Here is a 27,382-nt window from a genome sequence, read left to right on the forward strand (position 1 = left end):
CTCGCTCATTTCCAGCGGTGCTAAACCGGCCTTGTGAAATCCGGACCGGGGGAGTTTTGTCAGGACCTGGATTGAGGGTGAAGAGCGGAGCCCTGGGTCACGCTGTGTCCGTGTCGATTTGGGGTGCGATGAGCTGGCCCTTTTGGGCACTGCGCTCCTCGGGGGTGGCTGCGGGTCCGGGCAGGGCACGGGGGGCTGCATGCGAGTGCGAGCACCCCGAGCTTCCCCAGGGACCCTCCCGCTCCATGGGGCTCCCCTCGCACCGGACCCTCCCGCTCCAGGGGGCTCCTCTCGGACCGGACCCTCCCGCTCCATGGGGCTCCCCTCGCACCGGACCCTCCCGCTCCATGGGGCTCCTCTCGGACCCTCCCGCTCCAGGGGGCTCCTCTCGGACCGGACCCTCCCGCTCCAGGGCTCCCCCCGGGCCGGACCCTCCCGCTCCATGGGGCTCTCTCCGGGCCGGACCCTCCCGCTCCATGGGGCTCCTCTCGGACCGGACCCTCCCGCTCCATGGGGCTCCCCCCGGGCCGGACCCTCCCGCTCCATGGGGCTCTCTCCGGGCCGGACCCTCCCGCTCCATGGGGCTCTCTCCGGGCCGGACCCTCCCGCTCCATGGGGCTCCCCTCGGACCGGACCCTCCCGCTCCAGGGGGCTCCTCTCGGACCGGACCCTCCCGCTCCATGGGGCTCTCTCCGGGCCGGACCCTCCCGCTCCATGGGGCTCTCTCCGGGCCGGACCCTCCCGCTCCATGGGGCTCTCTCCGGGCCGGACCCTCCCGCTCCAGGGCTCCCCTATGAGGTCAGCGCTGCTCGGAGGCCCCGCCCGCAGCCCCGCCCGCCCGCCCGGGCCGCAGGGGGCGGCGGGCCGCGCTCCGCCCCGCGGCCGCCCCGCTCCCGCGTTCATTTCATTCCTCCCCTCATTCCGCGCATTCCTCGCATCGCTGGCGCCGCGCAGCCCGGCCGGGAGCCCGGCCCGCCCCGCCGCCGGCCGGGCAGCAACTCATCCTCCGAGGGCTCCGGCCGCCGGCCCGCGGCAACCTACGGCCGCGGTATAAATAGCCGGGCGGCGGATTAAAAATAGGCGCGGGGCCATAAATAGCCGGGGCGGCCCGGGGGCGGCGGGCGAAGTTTTGCCGTCGGCCGCGGCGCGCTGGCGGTGCGCGGAGGGGGCCGCGGCGCGGAGGTAAGCGGGGCCGCGGGCGTTGTGCCCCCGCGGGGGCCGGGGGCGGCCCGGGGGGGCCCGCAGGTGCCGGGGCGGGCGGGCCGGGGGCCGCGGCGGGGGGAGAAGTTGCTCGGCGCGGAGTTGCGGCGCTGCGGGGCCGCGGCCGGAGCTGCAACAGGCGCTGCCGCCCGCCCCGCTCCGCTGCGCTCCCCCGCTCGCACTCCTGGCCTGAGTCACCGCCCGGCACCGGGCGCGCTCGCACACACACACACACACACACACACACACACATACACACATACACATACACACACACAGGCTCTCCCCCCTCGCACACGCGCGCACCGATCCTCGGCATTTTTCACATTTTTTTGTTGTGTGTTTTTTTCTCCCTTTCGTTTTTTCTCCCCCCCGCGGGGAAGCGAGCACGCCGGCAGCAGCCCCGGGCTGGGCGCACAGCAGCGCTCAGCAGCCATCCCCTCCGCTCCCCCAGCTTCGCCTCCCTCCCCTGGCTTGTTTTCCTCTCAAAGATGAAAGAAGGAATGTCCTTTTTCGCTGCTTCTTCTCCTTCTCCAGAGCTGCTGCTGCTGCCGCCGCCGCTGCTGGTTAATTGCACATTCAAGTGGAAAATTTTCGGGAGTCAGCAGAAACGTTGTATCCAAAAAAGACAAAGTCGCAGTTACAGCAGCGCCGAGGAGATTGTCCCTGGAAAACTTCCTTTCGGTAGGAACCGCAGGGTTTTTTTTTTGGAGGGGGGGGGTTTATTTTTTGTCGCTTCTCGGCGAGGTTTTGAGGAGCTCCGTGGCACAGCTGTCCCCGGCGCTGGTGCGGAGGGCCGGTGGCAGCCTTTGTTCGCAGAGGAGCGCTTTCAAAGGAAGTACACTTCCAAGGGGGAGGGAGAACTTCTACACTGCGCCTTTTGTACCCAAATTAAAACAAAGCGGCCCCCTCCACGCAACCAAACAAAAACAGCGAGGCGAAATAAAGCCAGGGGAGGGGGAGAAATATCTCTGTTTTCGCCAAGGCAAGAAAAAAGTTTGCGCTCCTGCCTCTGTTGAGCGCGGTCCTAGTCGTGATTTTTCTCCTCTTGAAATCTGTTTCAAGTTGAACGGCGTTACCAGTATAAAAATATTTATGAAACAATGAAATACCAGCCACCCACGTTTCTCAGGAGAGTTGTTAACTTATTAGAAACAAGTGCCTGCCTTTGATATGAAGAAATGAAAAGTGACCTCCAGAAGTGCTGGAAAGTTAGGGAGCAGCTCTGCCCTGCGCTCTCTGAATGTAAATGGCTCCCGGTGTTTTTTAACCGTTCCTTTTTAGGCAAGAAAGGCCAAGAAACATCAGATCGTAGCGGTGTTTTCTGACTTTAAATAGCGTTTGTAAGAAACGTAAGCCGAAATGGCAGAGCCTCAGGGAGAAGAAGTACATGTGCAGCTGTATTCCTGTGTGAGCAGGAGCATGTTTGCCTTCTCTCGGTGCTGATAAAGTTTGGAAATGCAATATTGCCAGTTAGCGGTTCTGCAGAGCTGGGAAATGGCAAAGTTGGATAACGTGGATGGATAACGTGCTGCTCTGCCTGGCTGCACGCTCAGTTATTCTGCAGCACATCTACTATGGAAATCTCTGTGGGAATGCCTCTAACAGGAAAATTCATGTAAATAACTAAGTGCTACCTGCAATTGAATATGAAAACGAAAATGATTATAATTACATTAGGACTTAATTTAAAATTACGTAGGGTTCTTCTTCCAACCCTAGATGGGGAATGTGTGTCTGTAATGTATGATGTATTCTCTCTCTATAAATAGTTGGGGAATACCATTACAGAATATTAGATTGTACTGATGGTAAGATGGTGCTATTAAAAATGACACAGACCTGGATATTAAATTACTTCTGGGGGTGGGAGGGAAGCTTGCATGTTTGTTTGTATGTGAACATATATATTTTTATATACACACATAGCGCTTCCTTTATTTGGGAATGGAAACAGGAATTAATACAGTGGATGTTCTTGAAACTCAAAAAAACTGAAGGTTTTGTATTTGGATCACGTTCTGAAGTTGCAAGTTTTTTAAAATCAACTTTTTGAAATTATTTTTGTGAAGAGTAAACATTTTAGAGGGGCATTTATTTTTTCTCCTTTCTGGTAGAACATGTCTTTTCACACTGCACTGGTGTTTAATTAGGTCATAAGGCATTTTCTGTACCAGTAGGGATAATTCTGCATTTTGTTTGCTCCAGGTTTATATCAGCTGACCAAGCAGAAATTTTGGATGCTGTGGATTTCTTTCAATTTTTCTTCTCAGCAATCTAGAAATACCTTTGGAAAGTAATTTGTGGCTAAACACGTTGGGTGCATTTTGGGCATCAATCCTGCAAACACCGCTTTGGTGAAGTAAAAATGATTGGCCTTTTCAGCCAGGAGAGTGGAACAGCAGCTCTTGAGGTTCAAACTGTGGTTTCACATTCTCCAGTTTCTTACTCGGTGCTGAGTGGGCTGTACAGGAGCACTGAAGCAGAGGAAAAATGTTGATTTGACAGGAGTCTTGGTAAAGACAGAGTGCGCTTAAAGGAGTTTTAATTAAACAGCTAGGAGAGAAGAGCAGAAACTTAATTACGAAGTAGCCCTGGCCGTGAGTGTCCAGCTGAGCAGTGCTGGCTCTTGTGATGCGTGGGGGTGTGTGAGCATGTGTGCAGCGTGTTCGGTGTCACTTGGAACCTGGGGGTTTTGGTTGTTGCTGCTGCCGCCGTGGGTTTGGATATCATTAAAGTGGTTTCTGGGCTTTGTTTGTCCATGCCCGAAAAAGTTCAGTTGAGCCACATGCTGAGGGGAAAAAACTTCTCTTCCTTCTTTCTGTTTAAGCTGCCTTTGTGATAATATCATAAGCAAACTTTCAAGGTACGGTGCAGGCAATACAGGAATAAAAACTTCTGGAGCTACAGGGAAATACTGGCATCTTTCATTTCAAAATAAAAAGGGAAGGGCAAAACCATGCCTGTGTATCGTGATACAGCTGTCAGGTTTCAGTCTGTAAAGCAGGATGCTTACACTGCTGGAAGAATTTCACCAGAAGTAATCTGATTTTATTAGAAGATGCCTAAACATGTTTATTGTTCCCAAAACATGGAGATTTTCTGTACAGAATTGTCTGGATGTGTGCGTTTGGGAGAACCTTCAGACCTGTTAGGAGCACATGGTTTCCTACTGGATACACACCATATATATATATAAAAATACATATATACACACACACATATCACTCATTCTAGCTGGTATTTCTTCATGTCATTAACATTAATCCCATTCCCCTCCAGAGATGGTTTAAAAGCTGTCTTTCTGCAGTGATTCCATTTATTTAAGAAGAAAATATTGGCTGGATCCAACCCTTGCTCAGGTTAAAGTGACCAGGATGACTCATAGGAATAAACATTTGTGGGATCAAATACTAAGATATTTACAGCATGTGCTTTGTGTACATGGTCAGTGTGATATTTGATGTCTAAAGAAGGACATCTTTGATTTAAAAGAATATCAATTTGGCACACATACTTTTTTCAAATTTCTGCTCGGGGCTTATGTTCTGCTTAACTTGTAATCTGCCTAAGACTCGAAGTCAAATTTCTATTAACAGCTGATCATTCATTCCGTTTGGGCTCTCATTCATAGCATGTGCAAATATGAGGTGAGGGCTGACTTTTTAGAAATCTGGTCTAAATTCGGGTTAATTCCGTCAATGTCGTACGGCCTGTTGCTGGATTACACTGGCTGTAATGAGGGGGCAAGTTGGCCCATTAAAAATTATTTTGAAGTCCCCAGCTCTTCAGAGGGACCTACCTTTTCAGGAGGGAAGTAGTCCTTTTTTCTGGGGTCTGAGGTTTAATTTCTGTTGCGTCGCCGTGTCGCGCGTTGCTGTTAGTGCTTGCCGCGAGCGGGGACGTTTTATATTCCTAAACTGCCGTCCTTTACTGTTAAAAAATGATTTGAATTTCAGCAAAATTTCAGAGCTTTCAGGAGCTAAATCATCTCCCTGCAAGCAAGGGCTGTTAGAGGGCTCGTGGCAGTTTGTGCAAGTGCTGTATAATTTAAATTACATCCTGTGGTATATGAAGAGATTAACGGTGTTATTAATTGTAAAGCCAACTGACTCGAAGCTGTGCTGAAGACACAGTTTGAGGAGAAAAATCTCTCCAATGAATTCCCACTTTATGACCATATCTTGCTCTCTGCTCTTGGACGAAACTCCTTTTGACTTTTGCAAGTGGAACAAGGATGGAATAATATTTCCTGGAATAATTTTGTGTGTTTGGTTTTAATGATTGCTCATTTCCAAAACAGAAGAGAGTGAAAATTTGCAGACTTAAGTCCTTGGAGGCAACAACTTCAAATCTGCCCCTCATATCTGTCTCATAAAATTCAGCTAAGTGTTTTCTGATTCAATGCAAGAAACCTCTCGTTTTTGTGTGAAGTCCTGATCCCACTGCAATCACTGTGAGTTTCATCTTGTTATTGGTGAAGCCAAAATCTCTGTCTGTGTTGGTGCAGATCCAGCAACTTCTCTACTAGATGAGGTTATTTGTGTTCCACCAGAATTGTATTCATTTCAGAAGACGGGGATTGAAGTCAAAATCCGTCTCCTGACAGCTGACTGGAGTTAGGGTGCCTGGGGAGTCTCGAGGAGTCGCCCATCGAGCGCCACATGTCCCGGTTGGTTTGGGGAACCTGTGCGCGCGTCCGGCCGCGATGGCAGCGCGATGGGGCTGCGGTCACTTGCAGGGCTCTGAGCCCATTTCCTGGTGCCTCCAGCCGTGCCTGCCCTGCCACAGGGCACTACACAGGCAACCTGTTTCACTTGGGCTCCTGTCCAGTCCCAGGCATCACCTACAACGCTTTGCTCTTTGTCTGCTGCTCGGTTATTGCCCTGCGTCCTGGCCGCTCGCTGCCTTCTTGGGTTTCTGGCTCTCCTTGGGTTCTCCCCAAGCTCTGGGGTCAGGGCTGGGCTGTGTGGCAGCAGGAGCACGGCGTCCAGGTTTATTTGCTCCTCTCAGGAGGGAGAATGTGAAGTCTCCATGTGTGGGGAGGGGGAAGGGAAGGAAAGTTTGGGATTATGTGTAAAACTATTAAAGTGCTATTGACTGGGAATCTAAAACAATGACGAGTGCTGTTGTTTTTACAGATACATGAACTGAAAACTGCTGCTAATGATGGGAAATGTTAATTATGTGAGAACATATTGAACTTATATTCTCTGGCATGAACTTTTTTAAATGCATCAACTGTGCTGCCTTTTATGCGCACAGCTTTCTAATTATCATAATTCAGTACAGCTCTGGCTTTTGGAAAGAGTTCAAGTGCAATCTCAACTTAACATGAAAGGAGGTTGATTTTTTTTTTTTTTAACTGAGAATGTTCAAGAACAATTTGAAAAGATAATCTAAAAATGCTACATACTTAGCTGGGTATAAGTCAGAAAATAAATATGTTCCCATAACTGCCTATCAAAGTGGAACAGATTATTAGAACAGAAAGTTATCTATTTCTCTCATTATGTCTTTCACACTCCTACAGAACACAGCTAAAAGCACATTTTCATAACTGGATATCATAGACAGACCTACTATATATTGATTGACAGTAGTTTGTCAGTTTTTGAAATGATTGAGTAGGTCGTTGTGTTGTTATGAAATTATGATTTTTTTTTTTTTTTCCCTCCTCAAATAAGTAAGATTTATTTTTTTAAATAAAGCAGGAAGAGAACTTTCATGATACTTTTGGTATTAATGTGTTTCTGTAACATGTTCAAGTCCCCTTGCAAATGGTCCTTGCTGGTCAGTTCTGCTTGTCTTTGTGGAGCTTGAGGGGGTTGAAATATCAGTTCTTTCTAAAGCACTCAGAAGTGGTTTGGGTTTTACTTTCTGTTGTTAGTTTTGTTTTGCTTGTGTTGGTTTGGTTTTTTTTTCTTTCCCCCTAAGAGGGAAAAGTAAATTTCATGTAACTTTCACTTGAATCGTCCTTTCAAAGATTTTTTTTTTATTTTGTATGTGATCGAATTTCTGGTTTCCACATCGCACACTCCCCCCTGTTTTTTGTCTTTTCCGTTACTACAGTACATGCTACATTTCTGAAATGCAAAGAAAGCCCCAGTGAAACAAAATGACTTCATTTGAGCTGGCACTTAAGAGTAGAATTCACTTCCATAGTGCTGAAATAAAAGAAGCCAAGTGTTTTAAATAGCCACTCCCCTAGGCCAGAGTGTTTTTAGAAAAGCTCATTGTCTAGATTTGAGCTGTAGCAGTATGCCTGCCTCTGTTAAATCTCCTGATCCAGACAGCTCGATTTCTAAAGTCGACATCTGGTTTACTCTTTGTTCACCTGTTTAAAAAAAAAAATGCAAATAGGCGAGTGTGCCATTGCCCTAGAGCTCTGCAAAAAAAAAAGAAAATAAAAAAAAAATAAAAATGCTGTTGACAGTTTGTCAAATAGTGCTTCCAGTCTAAGACTGCAGTAGCCTATTGTTACGCCAGCAACAGGCAACAGAAGTTGTGGCACCATATGGCCAGTATATGCTTCAGATAAGCTATCTGTTAATTTAGCTTATCAGCAGTGTTTTGATATGCTTCGTGTTTGAATGGCCAACCAGTATGGCCCTGGGTTCTTTTGGTGCCAAATTATTCCTTAACGTTACAGACATCACAATTATTCCCTTGGTGGAATCTCTCACCATTCATTCACCTCGTGGTGCTGTGAACAGCGGGGCTTGGTTTTGGAATTAGCTGGTGTGGTTTGTTTGGTTTTTTTTTTTTATTTTTTTTGTTGGTTTTCTTTTTACGTGGTTGTCTTTCTGTTGGGAGATTATAATTCAGGAATGACATTTTGCTTTTGAGGGGAGAAAATGTCAGGACAGACTTTGGAAGAAAAGGTAAATTCGCCGAGGTTTAGGGGATTAAAGCTTCTGTTGTGTGGATCTCAATTTAAAAACAATATGGTGATCCGGGACAGTAATCAACGGGAAAAAGGAAATTTTATTCACTTAATCCATTGCCAATATCAGTGCATACTCCTTATTTTTTTGTCCTAAAGCTGGTTTACAGTTTAAAATAAAAAGGCAAAACTCTACAAACAGTTGCATTTTCCACATCCCTGCTTTTACTTTCATTCTTTCAAAAAACTGAACCTTTAGAAATGCTCATGTCCCTCTATCTGCTGTCAGCTGATCTTTGAAGATTTATTTTACCTCGCTTTTTCCACGATCAACTGAAAGCGTTGGAGAAACCTGGAAGAGTCAGGGGAAGTTCCTTCAGCTTCCCCCTAGCCCCTGCCTTTCTTTGGGTGTAATTATTTAGTTGCAGGAGGAGTTTCCAGCCATAAATACAGCGTTCAGCAAGTGTCCTTAGGGCTGGATGTGCCTGCAGCTCATTCCTCTGCCCCTCAGCCTGGGTCTGGCTGCTCCTTGCAGGGCACCACAGCTGTTCCTGCGGGCCTGGATCCTCTTCTTTCCTTGGGAATACTCATTCCTGCTCTTGGGGGCAGCGCCTCTGCTGCCTTTGGAGCCCTGTGATGGTTTTTGTTTCCCTCCTTTTGCGATCCATGTGGCCAGGTCCTCCTTAGCCCGTGTCCTCTGCTGCTGGTGGCGGTGTGATGTCACTGTGGGGTCCCTTTCCTGCTGCTCCCAGCCCTTCCTTGCCCTGAATGTTGGGAAGAAAGGGCCACTTGTGCTTGCCATGCCTTTCGTGTCCAGATCCTCAGTGACCAAGGAAAGGATCTCTGAGAGCCTCTCGCAGGGAAATTCACAATCGTCTTCCCAATCTGTTTGCTGACACCACTGGTTTTTTCTTACTGGTAATGAGAAGAGGGCAAAGAGAATCAGATTTTCCCCCTGTCCATTTGAAGCAGAGAAATGTGAACTATTTGAGCTGTGGCCATTCCTTGCCATTTCACCTGGGGAAAGGCAGGAGCTGACAAAGCCCCCAGGGGCCAGCTGGGAGAGCAGGGGAGTGAGAGGTGATGCTCCCACCTTGCTGCCCTGCCTCTGCTGGTGTTGGCACCTGCAGAAAATGAGAGAGGCTCCCTGCCCTTGGCTCGGCATCTGAGGCTGCTGGAGGTCACAAAAATGTGTGTGACTGTCCACTTGGAGCTGGTTTGGGGGTTGCCCCCAGATTTTAAACCTGTTTTATGTTCAGGTTTAGAGCTCAGGTCCATGGTGTGACCCGTGCAGTTTGGTGGCAGTAGCTCAGACATGGGACCTCTCATGCTGGTGTGGTTTGGTGGGGCAAGGGAAGCAAAGACCCTGGGAAAGGAGGGCTACTGAGGCTTTCAGCTCTCTGAGGTCTCTGCATCTTCCCTGTGAGTTATGTCTGAGTGCTTGGCTGTGACAGGCACTTTTGGTTCTCTCATGTGTCTAGGTACCACCCATAACGAGTGTGGCTGTCCTGATTGGTGGCTCCCTTAAAACATAACAAATCCGTGTTTATTTGGTACCACGAGACACATTTTTCATATGCTTGGGGGGGTTATTTTGATTAAACTTCAGAAGTTTCAGTGTGTTTGGTATCTCCTCAGCTTGGCTTTACCGGTATTCCATTGGTCTCAGCCACTGCTCTGTGATAGGAAATGCACAGTTCCAAATAATGTGAGTTTTGCTCATTAAATTGACAATTACTTATGCAGAGTAATTTCTTGCTCTGCTTCTTGGCATATTTACTGTATGCTGACTGAGCAGCTGTAGATAAGCAGTTGGAGGGGAACATTTGGAAGACAGTTTTAAATATGCAGCTTCCTATACAGATTCACTTTAGCCTCTAGCATTAGTAATAATTTTTGCTGGTGAAACAGTGACCCATAAATAACTTTATCGTCCAAAATCTCTAAAGACAATACGAAGAAGTCCAAAGGGTAGTAGAATTATTATAGTTCTTGGTTGCTTGGAAAATTAACTAATATTCTGGCTTCTGAGACTTTGGAAACAAATTAAAGAACCCTTTTTTAGGTAGCAGGCTGCTTTTAATGGTTCTTCTGTATTAAGGAGAGTACAGTATTGTAGGTTATTTATTTCTGGGCATGCAGTGCAGGGTGAAGAGCCTGCAATTCAGCTCGCAATGCCTCTGTGCCCTGAGGTAAACTCTATTTCACAAAGGGAATTTTGATTATGGTCTACTGCTCTGTAGCATAGTGGAGGCTTCAAGAGGCAAGTGGTAAATGCTACCAAAGAAAAGCTGGATTGGAGCCACTGACGTCATCTAAGTAAATCTGCTGTAGGACTAGAGCCATAAAATGACTGCCAGCCACGGAGCGCACTTTGGCCTTTTCTTGTCAAGTGTTTTAACTGCTGCTTTTTTCTTTGCTTTTCTTTTTTCTTTCCCTCCGAGCAAGATGCATTTTGTTTTCTGGGTTTTTTTTGTGTTTTTCCCCCCTGTGCTGGTTGTGCACGGGGTGAAATCCAGAAATGCCAATGTCCCCCTCTGTCCCCAGCGCGCTGCACCAAGGGCTGCAGCTTGCAGTTCAGAAATTAAAAAGTAAACCAGTACTTTTCCGTACATGAGCCTGGCAGAATTCAGCTTCCATCACCAGCTATTTTTTAGGTGCAAGAGCCTGGCAGTTCAAGTTGCAGCATACTGATGAGATTTGTGTTGTGGGCAAAAAGGGTTTGGATGCTCTGGGAGGCGAGCTCTCCTCTGGAAGGACTCAATGCATGAAAACGGCTGGGCTTGAATTCTGAATTAGCACAAAATGCAGGGCTGGTGTGAGAGAGAGAGCACTTAAAACCCAGAGTTAGTCACTGCTTCACCATTGACCTGGCAGGTTCAGTGGCTCCTGAAACAAAACTTCCCTGGGTGCTTGTCAGCAGCCAGCCTTCGGTGATGCTTTCTCAAGTGCAGGGCTCAGGAAACCAGGTGCATTGGCAGTGGTTTGTCTGGCTGTAGCAGTCATACCTGCACCTAAGGGTGTCTCTAAAAGTGCATTGATATCCCAGCTCTCCATTTGGATCTCAGCTCTATCAGGACTGCAGTGAAAGTGCTCAAGTTTTTGACAGTGGATTTTTAATTCGGTGTCAACATTCTGTTGAAATGAATTTCCAGGATGTTTTAACACACCATTTTTTTGTCTTTTAAACAGAGTTCACTGTAAAACACATCAATAATTGTTAGCCTGTTTGTCCCGTGACAATATTTGTTTGCTTGATTTATGTCCTTTTTTGTTTTAACTTTAAAATAAAAACTAAGCATCACTGTTTTTGAAGTTTGAGTCTTATGATCAGAAATATATTAAAACCAGTATCTTATCCATGAATCATTAGATGAGTCAGTTCCTGAAACCACTACAAGCCTCACAGTTCTTGGCTTGGGCTGAAAGCAGGAAATCCAGGCTTCAATAACTTCCTTTCCCAGTACTGGCTATAGCAGCGTTCGTGGTTAGTATATGCTGCTTTTGTAAGCAATAGGAAGATGTATGTCTGAGGAACAAAGGCACTCGAGTCAATTTGCTGAAACTGTTTATAATTTGTGGTCTTGATTTGAATGTCAGGATGCATTGGCATATAGTGCTGCAGTACATTTCCCAGCAGCCATATTCAGCATGTGAAATAAAGGGAGCTCGTTATGGCACAGTTCTTGGACAAAGCCCATCTAATCAGTTTTCCAGAAAACAGGAAGATATTTTTGTGAAATCGTCCAACTCCTGAAGACTAATGGGGGTGAGGACTGAACACATAGGAGTAAATTAAAAAAGTTTATTTAGCAGTTACTTTGTTTTATGCTTGTGCAACAAGCTATTTTTATTCTGTTTCAGCGCTCCAAAAGGGCTTGAAAAAAACCCAACCCAAACTTGGAACTTAAAAAATAAAAACACATGATTTGTTTCTCAGTCTCCCTTTTTTTTTTCTTTTTTCTTTTTTTTTTTTCCCCTTCAGTGAAAACTGTTTGCCTCCTCATAATCAAGGACACATTGATTGTCTCTGTGTCAGTGGAGCATTGTTGGCTGCAGAATCTGTCCTTTAAGCCTGGAGTGCCTGCATGCTCTGACATCTGTGCAAGGGGATGAACTATTTACATTTTGGAGCTAATGGGGCCAGATTCAGGCTTGGTACAGCATTGATCTTAATGTGTTTACACCTGGAAAGTGTTCAACCCTTTATGCTTTTATTAAATATTATGAAAGATAGTTTGGTATCTTGTACTTACTATTTGGTTAATTTAATTAATTAGTGGCACATAAAGGCCAAACCCACCTTCTTTAATTATTCTTTTTATTCTTCCCTCCAAAAGGTAGGGAAGAATAATTTGTTTTTAACAAACCAGGAAGAATAAGAGTATTGAGCTCAACAGATGAGCAGATACTACATGAAAGAAAAGAAAGTCTGCTTTCAGGGTTACTTAAACTGTATATGCAGTATTGGTTAAAAACACATAGAGAGCTCTTGGTTTAAACGGGAAGGACTGGGGCTTTTGGCAGGAGAGTGAGCATCCAAACAAGCTGCTTTGTTGAGTCTGGGGGATCAGGATTTCTCTCAGAATATTTGAAGGGTTTGTTGTGGACCATAAAGGGTCAGAGAGAGTTTGAGGAGATCCAAACCAGTGCAGCTGCCCCACCACTGCTGTTCTGAGCAGCAGCAGCAGCACAGGGAGCCTGGAGCCATCTCCAGGAGCTGGGCAGGGGGAGCAGGGTGGGCTCAGCTGAGCCAGCCTGGCTCTCCCCTCCTCCTCTGGCAGCCAGGAGCATCTCTAACTCTGGGATCCCTGCTGGAGGCTCCTGGGGGCTCCTTCCTCTCTCTGGGCTGCCTGGGGTGCTGCTTGAGCCGCAGATGCTGTGCTGGAGGGTGCACACAGGAGGAGAATCTCCCCAGGTGTGTCCCCTGTGCCACGGGGAGCCAGGTGCTGACAGGTGCCGGTGCTCCAGGGCTGGCAGTGCCACCTCCCATCCTGGATTTAACTTGCTGCATCCTGATTAACTCCTTGTAATAACAATAATTATAATAATTAACTTACTACAATAACGAGGATGTTCTTCCTGCCGCCTCTGCTCGCTGATTTTGGGGCAGAAATCTCGCTTCTTTCCTGTTTTCTGTCTGAGGGAAACCGTAAGCACTTGAGTGCTGGAGAGCAGCAGTGGCATCAAAGCAAATGTAAAAAGCATTGCTCCTGTTTGTGATCATTAGAAGTGCAATTTTCTATTAATTAACGTTAGACAACAGATTGTTTAAGAACAAAGGGAAAAACCTTCAAGTGGAATAAGCATCTAAAGTTTGGGAACAGGTTATAGTTGCGCTTGATTTAATTTTTTCCCCTTGCAAAGAAATGTAAATGATTTAATATTGCTTTTCTAGTCGAGCAGCCGTGAATTTGGGAATTGTAATGCACAAGATCTGGAGATACATTTTGATCGAGTTTGTACCCTTTAAATGTGTATGAACTGAACATCTTTGTGTTGCTATCGATCAGAGAAATGTCCTGTTGCTCTAATGTGGATTTTGGTTTTGGATTAGAAGCCTGGGGCTTTGGATTGCTTGCTGTCTGTAGACCAAGTCATCAGTGGCTAGTGATTGATTCATTAATTAAAATCAATTTAAATGGATTTGTAAGCCTCATGTAACAGATTATCTTATTAACAGCATGAGAAAGGCACTGTGATCTGCAAGGAATGTGTCGCTTTAGACAAAATATAGCACGATTTTATGGGAGAATTTAATGAATTGCTGTTGCTGTAAGTGATCTATGCAAATGGAAGTGCCTTGCTTCAATCCTACATTAACAGACTCTTCCTGCTGAACATGTTTTATTTTTTTAAGTATAAAATACTTTAATTTTGTGTGTGTGTTTCTTTACATATTCATGGTCACAATGGCACGTTAAGTATTGTCAGGTTCTGATCTATTCTGATCTTGGAGATTTTTATTCTTTTCTCTGTAACATCTCCTTTACCTTACTTAAAAATATCCACAGTGAGAAAAACGATTTTCTGGATTACTGGAACCAAAATGACAGAAAGAACAGGCTCTGCCTGCTCAGCTGTGTGGAGGAGACACTTGGGACAGCTGGAGGGGCCAGGAGGGCAGAGGGGACTTTGGCAGCAGTGAAAGTGTTGAAAAGGTGGCAATAGAAGCTTTCCTGGTTGGGAGAGAGGGGAGCCTTGTCTGTCATCTTTGCATTCAGTTTGTAACTTCTTTTTTGCACCAGGCTGCATAGCAAGCCATTGCAGGCACCTCTCTGTGTGTTAATATCCTCTGTGATCGGGCCTCAAGAATATCTAAGCCAAGATGTCAACAAAATCCACGGGAATTTTGGATTTGGTTTCAAACAGAGCAGGGCTGTGGCCTCTAAATCATAGCCTTGCCCACAGCCCTTCAGTAATGTCAATACCATGTGTGCTCCATTCTGGTTTGCAAGCCAGGCTCCTTCAGGAAAGGAGATTTTTAATTGGGGGTGATACGTTGCAGCATCACTTTACACCTTCCTTCCCTGGCATGTGTTCTCTGAGCATTTGTGATTAGGGAGCAAAGTGAATTAAATTATCAGATCACTTTTCCATTACACTGAAGCTAGTTACACTTCATTTCCTCTGCTGTATTGAAGAGATGGAAGAATCTATTATATCAACTGAAAAAATTTAATGAACTTCTTAGGGGAAAAAACCAAAAACCCTCACAACAAAATCTCCTGAATTGCCTCGCAGATACCATCCATTGCACATGTGGGTGATGCTTCAAAGCAAAGCTTTGCTGGTGTGCTTTGCTTGCTAGGTAATCTTACTGTCACTGGCAGTAGAGATTAGAAATCTTTAACCTAAAAAAGATGTGAAGCTGGACTGATGTGGTAAACACAGCTGTAACTGCATTTTGGTGAAATTCGATGCATTGCCTGGGATGTGAGGAATTCCTCATGGCAGGAAGCATTTTTCATTGTGGAAAGTCAAACAAGGTGTTTGGGAGATGCAAATTCAGTAAGATATCACACTTCCATTAAAATGCTGCACCAGGTCTTGGCAGAGAGCAGTTTGCTCCATGGTTATCTCTTGGTTCCTCTTTGTGTCTGGGCTTTAGGGGATGGGTGTTTGCCTCACCATGCAGCACGTGGCTGTGTTGCCAGCCTGCTGCCTGTCCATCACTCCAGCAGGAAATTCGGATAACGCCTTGGAAGTGCCCAAGGACGGCGCCAGCTCTGCAAACAGCAGCATTCAACAAAGCCTGGGACACCTCCTGCAGCATCCCTTTCCCTCCCTGAGGCTGCAGCAGGTGCAGATGTGTGAGTGGAGCTTCGTGGCCGTGTCCTGCTGGGTCACTCGAGCCTGGGAACTTGGAAGCCGGCCTGGGAATTCTGGGTGTGATGAGTTGTTTCATCCTGGACACAGCCCTCGAAACCAGGAGAAAGTCTGCTTGTCCTGGCTTCCATTAGCATGCCAGCTTGAAATTAGAGTAGTCACACAGCAATTGTTTGTTTTGTGAGCCCTTTGGTTTGGAAAAGAGCAGGGAGACTCTTGAACTGAGGAGAAATGTGCTGAGTTGCAGCATTTTCCTAGAAGAGGGCAAGGCAGGTGTGCTGCTCTCGGCTGGGATGGAGTTAATTTTCTTTATTGTGTGTGCTGTGGGGCTGTGTTTTGGGTTTGTCAGCTGGGGCTGAGCCACAGCAGCGTGACACAAGCAGGATGCAGCCCCCTCAAAGCAGCAAACTGGCAGAGAGGTAAGTCCAAGGTGGCAAACCTGGGCCTAGCAGTGAGTCAGGTGTGGTCCTTTCCTTCCCCTGATTCCTCTTGCACATCCAATCCCTCCGTTGTAGAGCCACAATTTCGATTAATTGACTTTCTTCAATTGAATTTCTACCATAGAGTTCTGGCTAACAGGAAGAAGACCTTGGTGAATGGCTTTTAAATAGCATTCTGCATAACCCTGCCACTATGGCTTCAGGGAATATTTTCCATTCTGCTTTTGTCTATAACGTGAATCTCGGTAACATTTGTCTTGTATTAAGGCTGCAGTTTTATTTATTTATTTTTTTGGTGTATGTATGTTGCAAACCTCATGAAATGTTTTTTTTTTTATTCTAGCAAATTATAAATAGTTCAGCTGGCTCAACTATCCCTTTTGTAAGCACATGATTTTTTTGTAATAAGACATAGTTCTGGGGCAGTGTTGTACAACTGCAACTGAGTTGTACAGTAATAAAATTGCCATGGTGTTCTGTGAAGGTCAGTGGTATGCAATTAATTGCTGGACCCACGACAGGTGCTGAGTAGGAAGTGTTGCTGCCCTGGACACTAAATATAATAATTAAGCTCAGGGGTTAGTATTAAAAGCACGTGATTCTCATTAACACGGAATTTCTGCTGATACTAGTTTTAACAATTCAATTTGTATCTTGCATATTAGAGGGAAGTGTCTGTTCCAGAGCTTGGAAGACAAGAGTCAAATTAAGAGGACTGTGTACTGAAATAATTGCAGAATTTTTGGTGCATGGTAAGCCAGTCTTAGCCATGAAAGTTTCTAGTTATCAGTGTATTCAGAAGAGAGTGCTGTGTGCCTCTGAAGGCTTCCAGAGGGAGATCCTGGCCCCACGGAGATCCTCTGTGCCTGGATGGGTGGGTGGGCAACAGGAGGACGTGGTGGTTTATTTGGGAGAGGGAGAAGATGTCATCAGGTGTGAGGATTTGAACATCTCAGTCTTCTGTGTGCCCAGGTTATCTCTGAACATTTTACACTGCCCTTGGCTGGCCAAGTGGAAATATCACTGGGCAAAGAAGGGGAGAGCCTTGTCTGTTCAATATCTCTCCCTGGTTTTAATAAAGTAGGCTTACTTGAACTTATAGCCCTCTTTAGACAAAGTGCAAAAGATAATTGCTCTTGTTTCTCCTCTGATTTTAAATGTGCACGTTTTATGGGAGGATCAGCTGGTACTAGTACAAAAAGGCCAGTTTGCCTTGGTTTAGTCCATCTTTGTAAGAGCCATGACTTGGAAATTGGAGAATGGTTCCCTGTGGAATGCTGCTGCTGCTGTTGAAGGCATTGAAATGTGTTCTGAGTCCCTGTGGCTGAGTGCTGTGGGAAATACTGAATTAGTGTTTCAGCAGAGGGTGTTCACAGATACTTCAGTGTAAGAAAAACTTTTAAAGTGATGCTTTAGAGGATTTACCATTTCCCTTGTGGGAAAAACTTCAGTGAATAAAATTGCTGTTGATTCAAGATAAATAGAAAGCTATAAATAGTTTGTAACATCTATCTATGTATCTCTGGCTGTCTGTCTAATCTGTCTATCTAATCTATATCTATCTATCTTATCTATCTATAATCTATCTGTTTATCTATCTATCTGTCTCTCTGTCTGTCTAATCTATCTATCTATCCATCCATCCATCCATCCATCTATCCATCTAATCTCATATACCAATTTTGATCAACCCTTAAAATCACTGGATTAGAGCTCTTCTAATCTGGTGATTTTAACATGCCTGGAGATTTTTTTTTTTACAGCTTCTGGGAAGGAAGGTGATCATGGGATTAAGGCACAAATCAGGGAGCAGAGGTTAGTATTTGGTTTCTGGGGCAGAGTTGAGAGAGGAAGCTGGGAGAAGTGATCATAGCTCAGATTACTGGTGTAGGGACAGGTGGGAAAAATCAGAGAAAAATCCATCCTGTTGCTTCGAGGGGGCAAGCTGCTATTTGCAAAGTATAGGTTATGAAAATAATTATTATATGTAATAATAACAATATAATATATCAATCTATTATATTATATACAATATATTATTATCTATTATATATGTATACTAAAACTAATAATAATAGAAATTAATTATTATAAACAGTATAGGTTTTAAATACCTATGTGGAAAGTGTTGTCAGTGTAAGTGATTGTCTCCACGACAGGTTTCCCTGCTTCTTTACTTTACCCAGTTTTCCGTAATTGGCTTGGAGTGGTGAGATTGAGTGTAATTAAGTCTCATAATTAATTAATATGAGAAAGCCTACGCAAAAGCAGAATAAGTATTTTGGATTCCATGATTTGTTCCCTTCTGTGAGATTGGAGTAATAATACCTTGTTACTTAATGCTCTAAGCCATAATTAGGTAACAGTTATAAAGTGCTTTATTATGAAAATGTATGTGAAGAGCCATTTTTAAGTGCAGAAATGACTTCAGAAGTCTCAGCTCCTGCAGAAACAACATGCTGACACTGGTGTGTCCCAGGACCAGAAGATATATCAAATTTATATTTAAGGCTGCCCAAAGAATGACCACAGCTTTTTTAAAGTTTTTATTTTTTTTTCCTGAAAGCTTCTCTTTTTTTTTATTTATTTCCCTTTTTAGTTAAAATAATTGTTTAAAAATCCTTAGTTAGAGGTGTAACAACAGTGATTTAGATTTCCCACTGCACTAAGTCACCAAACAGTCGTGTACATAATTTAGGACATAAAATCCCGGAGAATGTTTCAGGATGAACAGTTAATAGACTGAATTCATCATACACAGTGATGCCAGATCCATGAGAAGGTGGCAGCTTACAGAGCCCTGGATCCCTTCTGAGAACGCCCCGTCCCAGCAGCTTTTCTCCTTCATTTTTGTGGGTCTGAGTGCAGGTGTTGAGCTGGGAATTGACTCCACTGGTCAGAGCCCAGGGAAGCAGGGGCTGCTGGCACAGGTCTGTGCAGCAGCCTGGTGCAGCAAAGCCAGCTGTGCTGCCTGTGCTTGGCAGGCTGGTCCCCAGGAGCAGGGACAGGAACCCAGCTGGGGCTGGGGGAGACACACCTGGGCACTGGCTCCGTGCTGCCCGCTGCGTTTCGGGGAGCAATGCTTGGGCTGGGCATGGGCCGTCAGAAAACTCCTTCTGGTCACTCCCTGGAAAGGTACAGAAAGCCATGAAACTCGGCCAGGACAGTCAGAGCTGGAGCTTTTCGGTGAGAGGGATCTGGTCACTGAGGCTGTTGAAAGGCATGGCCAGACCATGCTCTGATCAGCTCCTTGGCTTCGCTGCTCCAGCTGTGCCAAACCGAGGAAGTGCCGGGGACTCCGGGGCAGGAAGGACAAACTTTCAGTAATTATCCTTCCAATTGCACAGCAAAGGGTGTTGGTGCCCAGCACGAGGCCAGGCCACAGCGCAGGGCTGAGGACCTGGGGAAGGGAGCTTGCTTCCAGCAGCCCCTGGTTGTGTTCCTGGTGGTGTCCCGGCCCTGGAGGTGTTCCCTGGGGATGGCTCCTGGCACCACTGGTGCAGCAGCTCTGCTGGGAGTCACACTCCAGCTGCCCTCCGTGGGAGTATCCTGGGCTGATCCATGTGCCAGATGCTGACCGCAGAAGGAAACCTCCAGAAGCGCCTGGCTGTGGGCAGCGTAGGAAGGGTGCTTTGGAATGTGCCTCCCGTGGATGTAGCACGGCTGGAACTCAAGTGCTGTGAATGGAAGTTTTGGAAGTGCACAGTCCGGTACGATGAAGTTTGGCAGAGAAACGGCGTGGCTCTCTTTTATTGTTAGCTACATCCTTTTCCTGTGAGAGCTTAGGAGAATGTTTCCATGGTTAATGTGTTTCCTCTCTTCACTGTAGTTCATGTGCCCACCTGACCCTCCCAAGGCAAGCGAGCTGCTCTGGCTGTCACACACATGAGGGGAGCATCACCAGGAGAAGAGCAGACAACCCAGAGCCTGGTCCTTTCTGGGGCACGGGGCTGGGCTGGCTGTGATGCAGAAGGTGAGAGTCAAAGGCCATCTGTGTGTCTGCCCAGCCCTGTAACAGCCGTCAGATAAATACACTGTCCCTTTTGTAAACTCCTTCAGGGAACTTCAGAGCGAGCTCTTGTTTACAATGGAGCGGCAGCAGCTGCTGCCTGCCTAAATCTGCAAGTGAATTGCCGGAGTATATGAGCCTCTTGCTGTGCCCCTCATAAAACTGCCCTGAAAGAAAGTCATATTTATCTCAAAAGTGGCAGGCTTGGCAGCACGCCCCGCTAACTTTTTGCCAAGCGAACCTCAAGTGAAACTGTCTCACCCTGGCTCCGCTAGATTTGGGCTCACCTAACCTCCTTTTGAGAGAGGCTGGAAGAAAGGAGGGGTGGGGACAGAGGATTACATGCAGCTCTTTTAGACTTCCCTGGCCCATTTCCACTAGCCCACATGAAAGTGCTTTTTAAAATCACAGTGAAGCTTGAAATATATTTAATAATTAAATTAAGATTGTTCCTATTCACTTTTGGCTTTGCTGAGTTTAACGCAGGAGTCAAATAACTACTGCAGACAGAAGAAAAACAAATGCTTGGCACTTTTCCCTACAAGGCTGAAAGTGAGTCAGTATCTAAGAAGCCTTCTCAATGGAAAATGAGAAAATAATCTTAATAAAAAATTCAAATTATTCAGATGAGCTGCTTGTAAATTATGCCCATAAATACAGTAGTTGCCACAATGAGAAACTTGTCTAACATTTTTGGCAGACATTAACTTGAAAATAAAGACCAAGAGATAATTATTATTATTATTATTATTATTATTATTATTATTATTATTATTACTACTCCTGTCATTTTGGTTTGTGCTACATTAGCATTAAGAGGCCCAAATGAGCATCCAAAATCCACTGTTCTAGACTCTGCTCTGCTGCAAAGAGACATTCCCAGCTCAGGAAAACTTAGCTTTTAAAGACCAAGACCAGGATCAAGATAGGGTCTCAGGCAAGGGAATTCAGGAGTCTTGCTCAAAGCCCCACAGGAACTTGTGGCAAAATCAGGGTTTAATCCTGATCTGCTAAATTCCAGTCCAGCCTTCTAACCAAAAGCTGCATCCCTGCATAAGCCTTTTGAATTCCTTAACAGGATGAGGCTTTACACTGCTCTAACATCAGGATGAGGTACTGACATCTTCTTAGGAAGGTTATACCAGACTCCAATTAAATAGATCTTCAGGAGGAGGTCATGTGGCATCAGGACACTTCATGATTATTTTTTTCCTCCTCTTTTCTTTCCCATCACCCCCCTTTTTAAAAAAAAAAAAAATATACTAACACCCATCAGTTTACTATTTTATTTTTTTTTTCCTGAGAGGCTGCACCTCCCGCTCACGACTTGTCGCACGCCGTGGAGTGTGGAAGTGCAGCATCCAGAACCAAAAGAGGAAATGTGCTGATTTTGGCAGATGACCAAAATGACCTCATTTCTTTGCTATTGGAGGTTTGTGCACTTTTCTGGCAGGCGGCAGGGTTAAAAATACGATTGCCTAGCTCTTAGCATGTCTTCATTGAGGAAAATGTGTGCCAGACGCTTCCATGCTTTCTCCTGGTAGCAGAATATACCTGAGAGGCACGGGCAGCTGGCAGGGGAGCAGGGATGGGAGGGTGGGATTTGGAGGGCAGAGGGAAGGGGACCAGCTCTGTGGGTGAGGGCTGCTGCTTTCAGGGCTCTGCAGGTGCGAGGCAGAGGAGCAGCCAAGTGGAAACACCTGTGACCTCGCACCTGGGGCTCCCGCGCCGTCCCCTCCCCGCCAGGCTCCGGGAATGCTGCCTGCCTCCCCACGGAGCATCCCAGCAGCTCTGCCAGGAGCCTTCCTCTCTCCAAAGGGAGCCTGAGACTCTGGAAAATCCCGGGGAGGGATGCAGGTGGATGGCTAAATGAGATTATTGTAGGCTTGTGCTCTGCCCAGAGGCTCTGCCGTCAACAAAACCTACCAGTGCAAAAGGCACAGCAGCCCGACGGTCTGCAAGGAAAATGGGAATTGTTCAGGGTTGTAATTGAAGAGTCAGGTGAAAATTAAGTCTTCTCCTTCGTTAAAAAAAAATGTGAAAGCGATTAATTATTCCAGGAAGAGAAAGTAATAAAAATCTGCATGGAAAAATAGCTATTTAGATCTGGATGGTGATTATGTGATTGTATCTGAGGTACAGATGCGTGTGTACGTTATAGCCTCCTAGAAATATGTCATCTGCCCAGAAGAACCTGACTGCAAATCACAGAAATCTTCTTTTACTGCTTTCCACCCCTCCTGAAAATGTCTTGGGTGTGTCGTGTGCATCAGAAGGGGATGAGGTTGTTGTTTGAAGGTTTGGCCTTGGAGAATGTAAGGGCCACTGAAATAGTTTGGCAAAGGAATTGAGCAAGAGCAAACGGCTTATTTCCCTTCTCCAGGTTAGTTGTGTAAGAGCTTTCTTCTGCCCAGCATGATTGATTCTCTTTTCTTGATTTATTTTGTGAGGATTCAACTTCTGGCAGCTCACTTAACTATTTTGGAGACTGAAAATAAAGTGACAAAAGCAAACCTGCTGCAAACCTGCAGATGTATTGATGGACAATTACCTTGCAGGGAGCTTTTTCTGGGTAGGCTCCCAGAATCTGTGGAAACGCTTGAGAACTCCTGCATCAGACTGAGTGAGTAATCTGGAATTAAATCATATCAGGCTCTTCCTGGTAAAGACACTGTGAAAAGGCATTGCTGCTTTTGGGACATGGAACAGCTTTGTCGTGCTCTTTGTTCCATCACAGATGCAAAACTTTAAATTCCAAGCAAAGCTTCTGAAAGGTTGGTTAGATGTTAGTTGTTTAATCATACAATTTTAGGTGCAGCTGTAAAGAGGGGAAAAAACTCAAAGATTCAGATATTTGAAATAAGAATCAATAAAAACCCTTTTCAAAGCTGCTTTCGTGTTAGCTGAGAGTGACCATGAAATTGTAAACTGCACAGAAATAGCATATTTAAATAAGTCATTTATCATATTGCATGCACCATATGATACAGCTATGTGATGGTTTTTAAAGACAAGAATCAGATTATCTTTGGCTGTGTCACCAGATGGTGTGTAATGGGCAATAGAATTATGGATTATGAGATGTAACTTTCACTGCTAGGTAACCTGACTGAAAAAACCTTCCTGCCTTGTAAAAACAAGACACTCAAGGACAGAGTGGATGGCAGAATTATTTTTTTTCTACCCGCAAAAATTCCCCTTGACCAGGAAACAAGTTTGTACGTGTAGCCAGAGAAAGAAACAGGCAATCAAATGAAAATATTTCTCCCTTGCTCTTATTACTGCATTTTTTTTTAACATTAAAACCAAAATTGTTCTTAAAAAGCCTCTCTCCCTATTAATGTAGTTAAAGTTCATTAATTGCTGTAACTTGAACCCTGTGGTAGTCTTTGTGCAAATATAAACCTGGGGGAAAAGAGAATTGTAATCTTAAAATGGAAGGCCGAGCCGTAAGAGATTGGGAAAGGTCTCCGGTTACCTGCGTGCGCTGGTGTAAATTTGGGTTCAGCAGAAGCTTTGGCAAGGACGAGGCGAGGCAGGAGCAGGGAAGCAGAGTGGGAGGGCAGGGGCTTCTCTTGCTCCCACTCAGGGAGTGTCTCCTGGAGTCTGGAGAGCCGCCACCAGCCATGGACCGAGATCCACGCCCGGCCGCTGGATTCCCGTGCCTGCAGCAGCTCAGGGGCTCAGCCCCACCTGCCTGACCCCAGCCTGGCCTTCCCTGGGAGCAGTGGGAAGAGCAGGATCCTGCCCGTGTTCCCCGAGAGCCAGGAGAGCCAGGAACGGGCACGTTTCTGACATGATGCAAATTCACATTCTCAACAGTAGACACATTTGGTCACCAGAGAAGAACTGCCTGCCTGGAGCGCTGCGCCTTTAAATTGATGCATTCACATTAAAGAGAGACATTTAAATAATGCAAAGGGGGTAAACTAGCTTGAGTTATGTGTGGTTTGAGCTGGGTGACTCTTGCTGCCTTTTATGGGAATCTCTCATCTAAAGTCCTGCACAATTATCCCTGAGGGCAAGTATTAACCCCACAAAAGAGAGGATATCACCAGTTATACATCAGGCATTATGTATCTGTGTGATGGCTGTGGTTGGCTTTGGCTGAGGACGGAGCTTCCTTAGAGCCCGTGCTGGCAGCTGGATAACGGGAACCTGGCTTGGCTTCCCTTATTCACGGAGCAGAGGGAAGCTCCTCGGGCAGGGCCATTACCCCATAGCACTAATTAAGTGCTCCTATCATTCTGCAGTAATGAGGCGTTGTTCATAAAGGAACGGGGAAAGAGGAGGACTTAGAGTGGCCTCATTTTTGAGGGCCACGAGCCTGGCTGTGCTCTGGTGGGGTGGAGGGTGCTGGGGCAGGCTCTGGGCTCTGCTTAGCCAGGCAGAGTTGCCCTCTCCTCGTCACCTCTGGTTGTGGCACTGCCATTGCGTGAGTGACATCCTCAGCGCCCTGGCAGCAGGGTTTGGTGTCTCCCTGAGGCTCAGAGAGGCCCAATGAAGAGTTGGTTAGTCCAGGGGCTGGGGAGAGAGCTGTCCATTGACCACAGCGGGGCACGGGGCAGGAGTCAGCGCTGCATTATCTGATGCGCGGCTGCCGCTCTCCCGCAGGCCGGCTGCCCGTAGCCAGAGCTGCCAAACCTTCCTTGGGTTTATTAATCAGGTGGTGTCACGAGTCTGGGCCAGTGTGTCTGTGCTGGCCTCGGTGCCTGTGGGAGCTGATCTCTGGAAAAACCCGAAGTGCGTGTGCGGTGGGAGCGGGAGCCGCCGCCTGCCCCGAGGCCCAGCTCGGTGTCTCTGGGCACAGCTCGGGAAAACTCCCCGCACACGGAGCTTGGGGCTCGGGCAGTGCCGCCTCGGTGGAGTCCTGAGGTCACACAGCAGCAGGGCTTCTCAGGCAGGAGGAGAAGGGGAGCGCTGTCTCTGGCTGCAGTGGAGCTCAGGGAAGGATGGAGCTGGAAGCAGCCCTGGCTGAGAGCTGGCCAGAGCCGTGACCGTGTCCTGCTGGACCCTGGTGGCACCTTCACCGCTGCCTTCCAAAGCACAGGCCTGGAACTCTCTCCAGAGGCATCCCAGGCAGCCTTTGGCCACCAGCACCGCTGTGCCTTGCCTCTCTCCAGCTTTTCCCAGCCCTGGGGGCAGAGGCCGAAGAGGTAGAGCAACGGTAGAACACGCTGCAGATATTTATTTTTGTGCTTTATGTTAACTCACTTTCTGTTCTCATTAATTAAGAAGTTGCTTTCTGTGCTAGATTGAGCTCAGCTTCTCTCATCTGTTCTTTTTTCTGTATTCTCTCTCGACAGCTTTTCTATTTTCAGGAGGTAAAAGCAGGGATACGTAATTACAAAAGAAATTTCTTTGAACTTATAAAATGCAGGTTGCTTAAATTATGCAGTTAAAGGATAAAGAAAATCACAGAGCAATTTTAACAAATTGCCCTTAACTGTATTGCACAAACAAACCTCTCATAAGAAATCTTAGAAAGGTGTGTTTGAGGGTGTAATCTTAGCTTGTGGCTAAGTAGAGTTAAACTTGTTTTTCAAGTTGGTTGTGTATAACTTTCTCATGCTGAAGATTGTGAGCATTCCAGAAGGAAAACAGTTCATCTGTAGCAGGAGTTTGATGGTAAATGTTGATTATCTCCAGTAACTCTGGCCCCTGGTCCGTGTACAGTACTTTACCCAGTGGCTTCCCTTTGGATCTGTATTCTCCTTGTCTGAGTTGTGCAAAACACCTTTGTGTATATGTTATATTTGTTATATGAAATAAACCTGACGTTTGCAGGTGGTGCAGATTTTCCAATTCTGAATGATAAACCTGAATGTAGCAGAGTGGACACAGTCCAGATACACTTGCAAGATGCAAGATAGTGTCCTACTCAAAATTCCCTTTCTAACAAAACACTGCTACCTCGGTCTTGGGTCCCAAAATCTGGTGCAGTTTCTGAAGAGACCGATACCCCATATTCTTACTCCAACCTTAATAAGCTTTTTCCCAGCATGTACAGTTTTTGTTGGTGTTTATGTAGTCTGTGCAAGCTAATGTAAGCAGCTGAAGAATTGCCACGTACGTTTGTGAGGATTCATGATGCCTGCAAAACCTTTCTATACAACAGCCAAGCCTATGTACATAAGAGAACTGTTGATGCTCTATTATGGTTAAATTTGTTAATGAAACAGGATGGACTGAGCTCCTACTACACCTCTGGATGTTTGAGGCTAGGCACAATTAATTTATTTGTACTGTCTGTGTAGGCGTATGCCAGCTAATGTACTGTAAGAGCTTTTATCTTTATGTTCATAATGAAGAGGGGCAGGTTTTTGGCAACGAGACAAGGATTTTCTGATGACTCATTCTCTCTGGATTGTAAAACACTTTCTTGTAAAATCAAAGAAGAAAAGTAGTTCCTTAGAAGTAGGAAAAGCCAGAGTAGTTTGTCCTTCAAAATCGAGCTGCGAAGCAGAAAGAAGAAAGGCCTAGATGCTTTCATTTAGCTGTAATTGGACCTCTGCTGAAAATTAAAGCATATTATTTGAGAGGATGTTCTCATATAAGATATTAAAGCGTCCTTGGAGTAAATGTGCTGTAGGTCACATTGTCAAGTACCTGAATTTATGCTCCTTTGTCATGATATTGGTGTTTTGGCAATGCACTGGACCTTTAGGGAAGCTGCAGGAGATCTCTCTCGAGTGTGAGGTGTTTGGTGTGTGCTGTTCACCTCCCTGCTGTCGAGGAAGAAATGCTGAGTCCAGGGTTTGGGAGAAGCCGGAGCAGGGGTTGGGTGTGGGTATCTGAGAGCAGAGCTAAATCCCTTTCAATGTAACATTTATACTGGCTGCTGTGCTGAGTGTCAGCATCAGGCAAACAGGGAGTGTGCTTCTTGTTCCTGCTGATGGACAGCTGGGAGCAGGGACTGTCCTAGGGACCTCGGTGCTGGAAGGGGAATGGTGCTTGGAATGAGTGATTGCTTTATTCTGTGTGACAGAGAAATCCTACTTCCAATGAAAAATGATCACCATTATTTTACCTCACAGTACCTGCGCCTGTTTTTGAGTGTGCACATTCCTGCCCACCCTTCCTCGCACTCCCTCATTTGCTTTCTCTTTCTTGGGGAAAAATGGGAGGGTTTGGGCAGCAGAGGGATGTCCATGAATGCACTTTGTGAGTCTCCTTTGTGCCCCATCACTTTGTGCTCTTCCTGAATGACTTGGGTGATGAAGCTACTGCTCCCTCTTATTAAGGTGGTGTTTGTGCAATCCAGAGCGGATTAATTTAAATCCCTGATTTTAATCACAATTTAAATCAACAAGCAGAGCACTCTGATTTAAATAATTAAGTGTAATCTTGTTTTGCATTTTTGCTTTCCAGTTACTTTCCTAAACAAAGGCTGAGTTTTATTGGTCAATATAATTTGCTAACCAGAGCTGTTTGTTAAACACAGTTGGGTTTCTCCGAGCACACGTGCACTGCTTACGGACATTTACTCACGTTCTTCTCACATTTACTACGTTTTTA

General features: G+C 45.9%; 1 protein-coding gene across 5 annotated transcripts in view; it reads left to right on the forward strand.

Annotated features, from left to right (window-relative positions):
• Nucleotides 1-1,024: 1,024 nt before the first annotated feature.
• The window catches only part of TEAD1 (TEA domain transcription factor 1), a 151,159-nt gene continuing 124,801 nt past the window's right edge, over nucleotides 1,025-27,382 (forward strand). For 2 of the 5 annotated variants that reach the window (XM_088057545.1, XM_088057546.1), the window contains exons 1-2: nucleotides 1,029-1,182; nucleotides 1,738-1,884. The gene's annotated coding sequence lies outside the window, so the exon portion shown is untranslated. Of the gene's footprint in view, nucleotides 1,183-1,737; nucleotides 1,885-27,382 lie in introns of all 5 variants that reach the window. The other 3 variants (XM_088057544.1, XM_014260235.2, XM_088057547.1) reach the window with 3 other exon arrangements.

This window comes from Pseudopodoces humilis, chromosome 7, assembly GCF_049639895.1.
Source record: "Pseudopodoces humilis isolate 2021_Gansu_Grassland_sample_001 chromosome 7, ASM4963989v1, whole genome shotgun sequence".
Lineage (NCBI taxonomy): Eukaryota > Metazoa > Chordata > Aves > Passeriformes > Paridae > Pseudopodoces > Pseudopodoces humilis.